At 40.5% G+C, this 13,060-nt stretch overlaps 1 protein-coding gene across 8 annotated transcripts in view; it reads left to right on the top strand.

Annotated features, from left to right (window-relative positions):
* ANKS1B (ankyrin repeat and sterile alpha motif domain containing 1B) overlaps positions 1–13,060 on the top strand; it is an 837,577-nt gene that overhangs the window by 440,937 nt on the left and 383,580 nt on the right. The window lies entirely within an intron of this gene.

The following is a 13,060-nucleotide window of genomic DNA, read 5'->3' as shown; positions in this document are numbered from 1 at the left end:
CACACACACACACACCCTGCTGCCACCTCCACCCCTCCCACCAGCCCATCACACACCCAAGTGGTTCCTGGGACCAGAACCCCTGCCCCCAGGCTGGGGCCACATGTCCCAGCAGTGGTGTGGGCACAGGGCATGGCTGCAGTGTGGAAGTCACCCCTGCAGCCATGGCTCCCACCAGCAGGTGCTGTCCTGTCACATCTAGTGGCTGGGCATGCAGGGTGTGAGATTTGTAGTGGGGTTTGTGGGTGGGTGGGTGTAGAGGTGGGTGTAGGGCTTTTGCAGGAGTTTGGGGGGTGTGGGGTTTGTGGGTGGATTTGCCCACTGGTGCACATCTTTGGACAGGATTAGGCTGACTCTTGCTGCCACTTGAGGCTCCTGGCACTACACACAGGAACAGCATGCCAGTGGACCGGGCCAGGCTGGGTCCTGCCTTCATGTGCCACACATGCTATCAGGCTGGGCTGGCTCCATGGAGGCAGGACCCAGCCTAGCCCACTGGTGTGTGGCTCCTGAATGCGGTGCTGGGAGCCTCGGGTGGCAGCAAGAGCCGGCCTGGTCTTGTCTGAAGGTGCATGCCAGTAGGCTGGTGGCATGTGCCACATGTAGCCCCCTGATCTCAGGTACTGCCACATGCTACCTGTGGGGCTGTGCTAGCAGTGGGCCATGAGAAGCCCAACGGCCCACTGCTGCTGGTTGCTGCTGTTGTGGGCGCCCTGCACCATGTTGGGGGGCAGGCAGGGGACCCTCTCAAGCAGTCTCCAACCCCCACATGGTCTCCCGCTAAACCTCCCACCCCCACATTCCTACTTACCAGGGACACAGCCTAGCTCCAATCCACTGCTGCCAGCCTTGCCCTGCTTCTATTTGCGCCATCATGCTGAGACACACACACCCCTGCTGCCACCTCCACCCCTCCCACCAGCCCATCACACACCCAAGTGGTTCCTGGGACCTGGCGAATGGGGTGGTCCTGGAGCAGCAGAGGCATATGGCAGGCATAGAGACATTCTGTCTGCATGCTAGAGTGTCTCTTTGGAGGACCCAGCCTCCAGTTGCTTCAGGGCATGCTCCTAGAGTACACCTTGCACCGCTTTTTTCCTTCATGGGTTTTTTTGTTTTCTGTTTTATTTTTATATACCAGGATTTCCCGGTATCAGAATTAGAGTCCATGCTGCGAATATGCAGTGCGGGGAACATTTTCATTCCTAGCATGCCTCTTACGGTATCTCAAACTGCTTTGAGACACTGCAACAGGCACATGCTCGCTTGTCTGGATGCAGCCAGAATGCATCTACTCTATAGAGAGACGTAAGTGACTTGATCAAAATTCCTGGGACCTTTACACATTTGATTTCCAATTTGTTCCTGGTGAAAAATATGCTGATTAAAACAATGGTAATATTGTTTCTCCAATTATTTGTTAATTAAGTTTGATTCAATGAACTTCTGCTAAACAGCCTCCTGAGCATGTATGGTAGGGGAGAGCAATTTGTCAGAGCTAGCAGTTCATATCTAGATCAAAGAAAGCATAAGAACAGTTAGTTTCATTTCAATATAAGATGATCTTGAATCTCTACAGAGGTGGCTAGCAGCAATATTATGTTTTAACAGTTCCAATAAAGGTTCTGTTCAACCTTACTATTTATATACAAAGTTAATTCTCCCACAGCTTTTGAACAATCTACTTGAAATTAAATTATTTTAAATGGGATATTTTGAATCCTGAAATAATGGAACAGTAATTCAAAGTAAGAATAAATGTATCTAGCAGCTCCATACTCCTACTACCTGTGCTAGGATAACAAAGGGATCACATAATAATGAATGAATAAAATGGTGAATTCTCAGGTACCATTAAATCTGTCCCATAAGACAGTCCCACAAGACCTTGCTGGCCAAGGGGAAGTAGAAATTGATAACATGAAAGGTGATATGTATAGTGAGGGTTGTGCCACAAACTGTCATAAAAGTGAAGACAAAGAATTTGCAGTTGATATCAGGGAATAAGGAAGAAACAGAGAAGTGATGCCTGGGAAGATGATCTTTCTGCTGTGTTTTTGAGGGGTCAAGACCAGAAAGGATGAAAGTATACTAAGAGGTACAAAATAATGACCTGGATAAGAGTTTTAGCTGTGTGGAGGGAGATGAAAGGCACTTCAGAGCTGTTCTTCAGGACAAAATGGCAAGATTTAGGGACTGAAACCTTTCATAGAGGTATATGTCTCACCAAAATCTTATTTAGACTTCTTCTGGACGAGGTGGAATTATTTGAATCCTTGGTCAAAAAGAGAGAGAGAGAGACCATCACCACAGAAAAAAAAAATAGCCCAGGGCACTCGCTTGTGTTTTCAGAAAGCAAGATTTGAAGTCTGTGTTGTGAAGCAGGAATGCATTCATTCCTTTTGAATAATGAACATCGGTGTCACTTAGGTCTTTATGGGAGATAGGTGGAACTGCATTGTCTAACTCTTGTTCTGGACTAGCTACTATCTGAGAAGAATCCAGGGCTATTTATCAGGTCCACATGGGTACACTTAGCAGTATAAGTAACAATAACAGCATTTTGCTAAAAGCTGAAAAATAATATCCATTTCCCCATTTAAAACTATGAGCAAGAGAAAGGTAGTTAGCCATATTAGTCTATAAAGATTCCAGTTTCAGGGGCAGCTCCAAAATGAGGAAAATACATAGAGCTATTAAGGAACCTAGCAAGTGTAAGATGGGGAATATATTGGTATAACACAAAATGAAGGCAAACTATGCTTTCATAGATGTGACTGCTACCTGTTTCATCTACCTGTAGAAACAGCCTGGTCCAGCCTAGCTACAGTATCAACCTACAGACTAGTAGTGATACAGACTTTAGGACACTGTGACCATTGTATATCAGCCTGTGTTCATAGTTAAGATTGTCAGATTTTCATTTGAATTCTGAGGTTTGCCTGCCACATTTTTCCTCAAGCGCCATCCCAATTTAGTCATACAAAAAACTAGAACTCTTGGTTCCAAAATGATACCTTTTATTAGACCAACTGGAAAATGGCAAGAAAACTGTCCTTTTTTGCAAGCTTTTGGGATCAAAGTCCCTTTGTCAGGCTCTGGGAAAGGTGTAGATGGTGCAAGATGTTACATCCCAATCTAGTGGAAGTCAAACCACACACTTTGTGTGTAGTTGGGGCTCTTCCAAATTACCTTGGCAAAACAACCCATTTGGGAACTCCTAGGCTATTTATGGCATTTGCAGACAGGATGAAAGATTGTGTACTATTTACCCAAAGACTATCTAAATGGGTTCTAACAGTATCTAATCATATGATGTCAAGTTTTTACTAAACTGCTCCTACGGGGAGCTTACAACCTGGTCTGAATCGGGAAGAAAGACAACTGGAAGACAGCCCTCAGGACATGCTGTAGACACTTTTGAGTACCTATATGCCCTTTGGTTTTGCCAATACTCATGCCACATTCCAGCATTGATGTGCTCTGGGGCATACTGGATCTTTGTTATGGTTTACTTGAGCGACATCCTTATTTATTCAGAGGACCAAACCAACTACGACCACCATGTCTGAAATGGTTTTAGCGCATGGGCACTATGTAAAACTCAAGGATGTGAGTTTGAGGTCTCCTTAGAATTCCTGGGTTCCTTTTTGTGAGCAAAGGAGGTTCAGATGGAACCCTGGAAGGCAGAAGCTGTACACACCTGGGCTAACACATGAAGCATTCATGTCATCCAAAAATTTATAAGATTTGCAAACTTCTATTGTTGTTTCACCCCATCTTCTCCCCAGAGGTTCGCCCAAGTCACAGCCACTCTGTACAAACTGGCAAGGTTTCACTAGCTCAGACCCAGAAAAACCTTTCATTATGGAAATGGATTCATTGGTTGTATCCATTAGGAATGTGTCATGACTGTGATGTAACAGTTAAAGAACTCCTGACAATCAAGATGCGATTTGAAACTTAGTACTATTACCCTGAAGGAGCCCAATGCCCCATATGTGTGTATACTGAGCATGAAAACTTGAAGAGTATGAAGTCACAGACTGATCCCCATCAGTGTTATTAGTTTCTCTTCCTTTCTTGCTTGCATTCATGGTAACATACCAGCTGGAGGGGAAGAATGGGAAAACCAATGCCTTGCCTTGGAAATGCAAATATTCCCAGATTCACCTGCCCCAAATATAATCCTGCCTTTGGGATTTCCTTTTTGGAACCACATCTCTAGACTTCCTGTCCTCTCTTGGAGCAGCCCTCCCAAATGACCATTTGCCAAAAGATTCCTGACACCCAACAAAAGCACCAGTGCTCTTTCCATCCCTGGAAAGATGAGCTGCTGTTCATAAAGGACTGCTCATATTTCCCTGAAGGACCCCTGCAGCTGGAAGCAGCCTGAGCCTGCTATGATGCCCCTTGGACAGGGCATTCTGGCCAGATAGAGACCTTTCATATGGCTTCCTGGTCATTCTGGTGGCCCCCAAATAAGACACTTCATATGGGCCTATGTGTGATCCTACACCTTCTGCAGCAACATAAAATCTTTTCTGCTACAAACCATTTGTACCCATAAAGACACCATCAGGACCTTGGGCCCTCATAATAATTGATTTTATACATAAATTACCACTATCTTGAGTGCCATAACACCATTTAATAGTGGTAAATCAGTTCATCAAGATAGTTTGCCCTGTTTCCAGATATTTTGGGAAACTTTTTAATGATATTCTGTAATTAGAGAGAGTGCTTCATTAGGGCTGGTGGTTATCTTGGCACCAGGGAAGGTTTGGGTTACATGAGAGAGACCATTTGAATTTAGGGCCTTACTTGTTCTAACTGTTAAGGAAGCATTCTTTTTTTTTTTTGCCTCTCTGGTCTGCTTTTTAAATGTAACAGGAAAGGTAAAACAAGTAGAGAACTTCCACATAGAGTTGACTAGAAAATAGCTGAAAAAAACCAAGTATATTGGAACCTACTTTCTACTCCACTCCTTACCTAGGCATCCCTTTCTGAAGAAACTGCTGAGACCAAAAGTTGATTCCATAGTAAGAATTAAAAGGATACAAGTGCCTCAGCAGTGCATAGGAAAGAGATCCCTTTGCCCCATGCCACATCTGAGGAAACTGAGCAGTTGTATGTGCAAGGCTTTCCTTCCAGATAAAAGATCTATGGAGATTGCTGAATTATGCTCAGTCTGAAAATTAAAGCAATGTATACAAATACATTGTCAGTTACTAATCCCTGTTTTTTGTTTTAATTGTCAGGATCAAAACCTTTATTCCTATTTGTTGGAAGACTTATTCTTTTGCAACTTATTTTACTTTTATTTATTTCATGAAGATGGATAATCAGTATGGGGGGAATTGACTTAGACTTCACTGGATTTGTGCACAGAAAGTTTTGGTCCCAGAAACATAATTTGTCCAGCCTCTTGCTTTATTATTGGTCTGTTTGGTTGGTAAATACTACTGACCTTTCCTCTTCTAGTACTGTTCTCTGTTCTACTATGTTGTAAAGAATAACATGTACTTTCTGAGCACAGCCACCTCCCACTCAACCACCTTCTCTCCTACAAGCAAGACAAAATGACAGAACTTCTGAATGCAGTTAATATATAACAACTCTCTGCAGAATATATGATGATGTCTTGTACTTATTTCTACCCAGTGAAAAATTTTCTCACAAATTTGCAAGGAAAAATGTTTTCTTTTGCAGTACTGTAGAGGTTAGCTGCCCCGTAAGAATTCTAGAGTAAGCCTGGGTGTTGAGATGTGCCAAGGTATTTCATATGGCTATTAGACAATGAGGTTTTATTGGTATCTCTGAACCAGATTCCCAAGTTGAGCAGTGTCTTTTGATTTATTAGTATTTCTTCAAGTGTACTTGATGGACCACCTGTACCATGAAGTACTTTTGGAAACACCCTGTAAAATTTCACATTTTGGAAAGCAGGAAGTTTGAGGAGGGATTGTGATTCTGTATGTATCTCTTTTATGAATTACCATTAAAAGGGCTACAGAAGCGCTGCCAAGTATAGTCACACAGAAAGGAATTCTCATGGATACTGAATAACAGAGGCAACAGCTGCAGCTCTACAGTTAGGTTGAATTTTGGACTTAAAACAGGACTTAATTTTCTCTGTTATATATAAAAAATTCTCTCCACAATTACAGAAATGATTATTTATATATTGAATGTATATTCTGAAGATATACAAAAAATCTGATTAATTAGTCCATGAATTAATTTTAATTATGAAGTTGAGTACCATGTGGCAAACCCCATTACTAAAATCCTGTGCAAGGATTAGAACAAAATATTTTTTCTTTAGATTTAGCAATTATTATTTATTTTTATTATTCCTAACTGAAAGTTTCTCCTTCAGCAGATGCTGGAAAATAATTTTCAGGCAGTTCCACAAAGAGCTGCCCTATTTCCAATTGATTGGCATTTTCTATTTTCTCAGTGTGTTTAAGGCCACAGGATGCCCTCAGAAAAGATAGCTACTGCCTCATTTCTTTTGGTGCTTAAAGTTGCACTCCATCCACTAACAACAAAGTGGGTTGTCATTTTCTCTGAGAACAGGTCGGTTTCACTCCCAGTAGGAAGAATTGAGAGCTAATAGATGTTTAGAGGGCATCTCAGTGAAAGGCAATCTGTTTTCCCTACCCCAGTGGTTCTCAATTGTTTTAGGCTTGAGACACCCCTAGATAGACTCAAGACACCCCTTAGAAAATGCCAGTGCTTAACTTTCACTTCCTTTTTTACTATAAAAAAATAATAGAGCCAGTGGTGTAGTATAAGGGAGGGGCAATGAGAGCAACCACCCCAGATGCTGATGGGGGTGGTGGGGGATAGGAGAGGGGTGCAAAAAAAAGCTGACTGTCACCAGTAGCTGTGCAGTTGTGGCAGTAGCAGCGACTGAAAGTTTTCGTGGGCCCTGTGGCCTAGGCACCCAGCTGCATCACTTTGCCATTTTGTTCTTCTGTTGTAAGAACTCAGAAAGATCATACCTAGTCAGACTGTTTTTAACACTGGAGTCCTATGTGAAAACTCTGGATTTATCTTTGAATCATGTTTGCGCACCTAACCGTGCTAACATTGTGTGGCACCCTCCAGAACCCTTCAAAGGGTCACAAAGATCCAGATGGTGATCCAGATTAATATTAAAAAAGCAGTAGTCAACGTATACTGGTGAATGTAGCCATAAAAATGAAAATAATAACTTAAGATTAATCTTAAATATCTTCAAATTATTTTTTAAAAAATCAGCTGGTAACATTCTTTGACTTTCTTTCATAGTATTAATGCGTGAAAATTTTAATTAAAAAAAGACACAGAAAAACCACCAAATGCAAACTGGGTCATATTTGAGTTAAGGAGGATATAGAACTAGGCTAAACTGCAATAAATAAAGAAACAAAAAACCAAAAAAACACATTAGATGGTACTGGAATCATGAGTTTAGAAGGAAGACTAGGCTTTCTCTATCTTTCTTGCAGGCTTTCAAGTATTAGAAAACAGCAGTCACGTGACCCTTTGATCTCCTTTTTTCCAAACTAAAACAAAATCTACCATATTTTCTGACATACCACAAACCCCATTTTGCACCTCATTTTGGGAAAAGAGAATGACGATAAAAAGATTATTCCAGAGTAGGGGCTGAAGGATGACCACATGGAACAGTTCACTTGACCTCAGCACTGAGGTTTTATGGTATCTCTGAACCAGATTCCCAAGTTAGCAAAAGCTAGTTATAGCTCTCTCACAGCCAATGCCAAATTTGGATTAGTGCTAACTGTGATGCTGCAGAGTGTACTCCATTCCTTCTCTGAGGCCAAAGACAAAAGTATTGTGACCATTGCAGCACCCTCTGGCAGCTGCTCCACTGCAGAAATCTACTTCCCCACCTAAAATATGCTTCCCCAATTAGGAGGTCTCTTTCTCTTGGGAAAGGTGCATGTATTGTTTGGACAAGTCTTTGAAAAATAATTTGTCTTACTGTTAATTTCATTTTCTTACTGTAACTTTAAAATAGCTTATTTATTAGTATAGAGGGTGGTGGGGGTGGTGAATTATTGATGGGATTAAAAACTAAGAAGGGGAGAAGTAGAGAAGTAATAGTTATGGAATGTCAGGTGAAGGAAAAGGAACTGAAAGGACCAGAAGATTGAGGGAAGTGTCAGAGAAGAAGAGGAGAATTTTATTTCCACCATTTTCTCACATACGTGGCAGCAGTTGGTCAGTATTTTAGATGGAGTCTTTGGGTGTATAGTCAAGTGGAGATGCAGTATAGCGCAACGGAAGTGAAGGCAAATACATGAGAATTAGCACAACAAAGCTATGTAGAAGCTTAAGAAATCTAGTACTGCTGAGAGTGTCTTCAAGGGGCTGGAGGTTTCAGAAAACTTGTATTGTTGATGGTATAAAGCTGTGGGCATAGAACTGGGGGCTGCTGACACCAAAGTTCCCTAATGCTAGGTGACTGTAATTCAGGAAGAGTCAAAGAAAGAAGATGACATGTGGCTGATCATTTGTGTTGATATTGGTGATAGTATGAAGATCAGCAAAAGTTGACTTTTTAAATAGTTTGCTTAGTGATCACATTATTAAATTTCCAACACAGATCCTATATACCTTGTTATAATATTTACTAATGAGGAAATTTTGTAGTACCTTGCTAGAGAAATTGGCAGCCAATACACTGACATCAAATTGCTGGCATCTGTTCAGAGCACTGTGATGTTCACTGTATGAAATAATGCTTTCGTGTTCTATTGCTCATGCTGAACATTTCCATTTCAGAGCCCAAATATTGGGTGGGAATTTGCTATATTATCTTACATAACACCATTATTGTAGTATATCAATTTGAAAAGACAAATGATGTCATCAAAGCTTGAAGTATTATTCCAGTATGTCAAAAGCCAGTTGTTTTTTTACCATAAAAACAAGCTGCTTTTTGCTACCCATCCTCCTAAGCAGGTTGCTCCAACTTGAATGAATACATAGAAAAACTCCAGAAAAGATCACTGGTTGCTCTGTTAATATTACTGTTATTGTCAAATTTGTGAATTCAGTGATAATGTGGAAATCAGTGTTGAGGATATGTTTTTGAATAGATATTACGCATGTGCAGAATAGTTCACTACAAACATCCTTCTGGATGAAACAAACAGGATTTGAATAGCTTAGTAGCACAGGTGTCATTATACAGTTGTTACCATAGCTATAACACAAATCCCTCCAACAGTTTTTTTTATTCTACATTAGAAACTCTTGCCATGGCAACAACAGTTCTTGTTGAAGATATAACTTGGTAGTTATAATCTATCCATTACATTTTTTTTTTTTTTACCAGTTTTCCTTCATTTTAATAGGCATTACTCTTTTGCTGAATCTTATTCTCTTGTGAAATAGGCATCAGTGTTAAGTCAGATCCAGTCCATTTACATAAATAAGAAATTTGCAGAATATATTTGAATTCAGCATATTTTTAAAAATAAATTTTCCTGTGTTTGAGTGAGAATCAGAAATAGTCATGTGAGTTTGATGAAACACCTGTAATTTGTAGTGTGTGCATGATGATAGCAGGAAACAGGAGCCAGCAGAGAGATGTTTGCACCCCAGGAAATATATAGCGGTGCACTGGAGTGTAAATGAGGGGTTTGAATTTCAATTTGTTATCTAAATGGCAAACTGGTAATATGTATTCTAGTGTGTCTGGCCAATATCAATCTGAAGTTTTGAGATAATATAGTTAATGTCCATAAAAGAGAATGTTTTGAAAATATATTATGTGTACCCCACACAGAGCAATAGCATGGTTATTTCCAGAACAGAGGCAGTCAGATGGATGAGCAATGGATGCAGTACATTTGAATGTAGTGATAATGTCAAAGATGCTGCAGAGGGGAAAATTGGTGTGTTTTTTTGTAATTTAGGCACTGCTTAGTTGTGTGAGCGAATAGAATGGTGTATTAGTAGGAAATACGATATACTGTATATGAACACCTTCCAGGGTGTTCTTCAAGGTTACAAAGTCTTACTTAAAGGAAATAATTTAATGTAAGCAGAAAGATTCCTATACATAGACAACCTCCTGGCTAAACCCCTTCTCCACTGTTCTCTCTCCATGGTATCACAACCTCCTATAGATATGTCTCTGAGCACTAATGCAAGGGGATGGAAATCTGATTTGGTGACGTTAAGGGGCTGTTCATTAGAAACTGTCTATCATTGCTGTAAAAGGGAGAAAACAATACTTTTACTTCAGTGCCAATTAAACTGATTGAGACACTTAAAGATATAAAACATTTAATGAGGACTGAAAAGATTTGGATGAATCTAAACATACTACAGGATTGAGCACAGTGGAAAGAGCTGTTTGAACTGCTTGTATGCATCATGTGTGCAATGCTACATTAGTTTCTTGTCATACATTTTAAATTAGCCGTGTCTCTTTAGGAAAATAGCCTAGACAATACTATGGGCAGCTCAGTGAAAACATATTTTCAATACACAATAGTAGTCAAACAAATAAAAAATGGGATAGGGAATAATGTGAAAAATATCATATTGATCAAAATGGAACACCGTATATCCACTGCAAATCATCCCAAAAATGATTACATAGAAATAACAGGGGACTAGAAAGAGTCTGAAAAAGCACTGCTTATTTTAGATGAGAAAACAAAATGAAAAGAAAAAAAGGCACATTATATAAGCCTATTTAAAATAATGGAAATGGTAGAGAGAGAATTTCTGGCATTCATATATATACCCTTTCTCAATATACATATAATTAAGGCCAAGATCCTAATAGGATTTGCAACAATCAAACATTACTATGGACAGTAAAAATATTTTAGATATACGATGTTAATGGATTATACAACACTTTTTTCTTTTGGCCCTTTGCTAATAATTGCTGAGGGTTAGCAAGACACTTGAACTGTGGATAGATTAGTCTATGGTTTGCTGTCACAGGGTTTCCTGCATATTTCTGTAAGTTCTCTTGTTCTCTGTCTAGTCCTAGGTAAGTTATTGACTAGACTGAGCATGGATCTAGTCTAATATTGTACTATGATACTATTCCCTGCAGTGGTATAACAAGCAGAGTTGGCACCCAGGGCAGATCCTGCAGAAAAGAAGGGGGGTAGAAGCAGGAGAAGCAGTCTTACCCATGCTGGGAACTCCTAAAAAGTCCCCAGCTGAGCTGCTGCTGCTGCTGCTGCTTTTATGAGGCATACTTCGGCATACTCCATCTTTCCCTGCCGTTGCTCTTAAAGCAACAGCAGCAGCATCCAGGGACTCTTTTGGAGTTCCCAGCATGGGTAGGCTGCCAGTTTTGGAGTTCCCAGCATGGGTAGGCTGCCAGGATACAGACTCCATGAGCATGGGAGATTCTGGTGCCCCTCCAAAATTAGTGCCCTTCTTGTACACCCTTAATTATGGTACTGATTGCCTGAACCAAGCACGCACACAGCTGATGCTGCAGCAACCCAACCTACGTCAAAACTGCATTTAAAGAGTGTTAAGTTTCCGAAGTCATGCATTTAACAATGAGGACATGCCAGAATTTAAGGTGCCTGTGCACTCATATTTGGACCTGCCTAAATTTTACCATGAGATACCTCTCTAATTCAAAGCACAAGGATAAACCTGCTCTTGGGATGAATGAGAAGGAAATTTATCTGTAGGACACCTGGCTGCCTCTGTTGTGGAATTTGGAGGGTGTTTAATGACTGAGGCCAAGGAGTACTTGAAGAGAAAATACAGGTTCTTGGTAAAGACAATTCAACATTGCCCTGAAGTGGATTCAGTCCCTGTTTCTTCTGGAATTTCTGTGTAAACTGGGTGAATTCCTTAAACCAAACTTTTCAAAACAGGTGCTAATTAATTATATTCCCTATTATCTGGGTGCCCAGCTTGAGACAGTGAGGTTTGATTTTGTAGTGACTTTGAGCACTCACAGGTGCAACTGAAGTCAGTGGGAGTGGTGTTTTGAACATATACAAGGGAGTACTAAATACTCTTTTAAAAAAAAAATCAAAAAAAAAATCAGGTTCTAGGATTTTTAAATTGGGCAGATCTGTCTCACCATGCCTTGGCTCCCTGTATCTAAAAATGGCGTAATAGCATTTTCTCAGTTCACAAGGAGATTATGAAGATAAATACATTGATACTTCTGAAGCACTCAAATACTGTAGTAATGATCCCTCTTGAAAATCCTAAAAGAAAATTAATTATTCCATATTCAGAACAGGGTCTGAAAGCACTGCAGGAAATAAGCTATAGGGCCACACCTTCTAAGAAATGAGGATAAAACAAAATGTTGAAAAGCTGCTTTTTCATTGAGTGTACACAGAATGAGACTGGTGGTCTATGGAAAAAAAATAGTAACTCGTCTTGTAAAGACCAAATCAGCACATAAAAACAAGGAGGCTAAATAAAGCGTGCAAACTTAGGGCATATCTACATCAAATTCTATGCTAGGGAGCGTTGCAGTGAAGCACAGCATGTCTGTTCCATGTATGCTTTGCCCCAAAAGAAGCAAACTGACAAACTCTGTCTTGTAGTATTCATCTCCCCCCTGCATTTGACTCGGCTGCTTCTTCCATGCTACTCTGGTGCCAACAGGGAAGTCCTAGAGACTACAGGAGAGAGTCACTCCTGGCTCTCAGTTCAGGTGGCCATCCCCAGCTTTGCCAAAGTATCTAGAAGTAGGACGTATAGCTTCATCCCTGCAGCACTGGACTACAGCATGCTCAATTGTTCTGTGCAGTGGCTCATGCAGTCATGTCTCATTCGCTTTAGATGCTATATTGAGAAGCCTGAACATGCTTACTGAGAATGAAGCTGCTAAACCCTAAGATGTCTATACTGCATATATACAAGCTGAGATTCCTCCCCCACCAAAGGCTGGTTTATAACTTGCTAAAATGAATTAGGGTTTTCACAGGAAAAACAAAATGCCTATCCCTGACCCAAAGGCCATTCTCTTCTTGCCTTTTTACTGCTCCTATTTCAAACCATGATGCATTTCAAAACAAATTTAAGC

Source organism: Crocodylus porosus, unplaced genomic scaffold, assembly GCF_001723895.1.
Source record: "Crocodylus porosus isolate Cpor-Errol unplaced genomic scaffold, CroPor_comp1, whole genome shotgun sequence".
Classification (NCBI taxonomy): domain Eukaryota; kingdom Metazoa; phylum Chordata; order Crocodylia; family Crocodylidae; genus Crocodylus; species Crocodylus porosus.
Note: the sequence above shows the minus strand (reverse complement) of the source record. Positions and strands in the feature narration are given on the sequence as shown.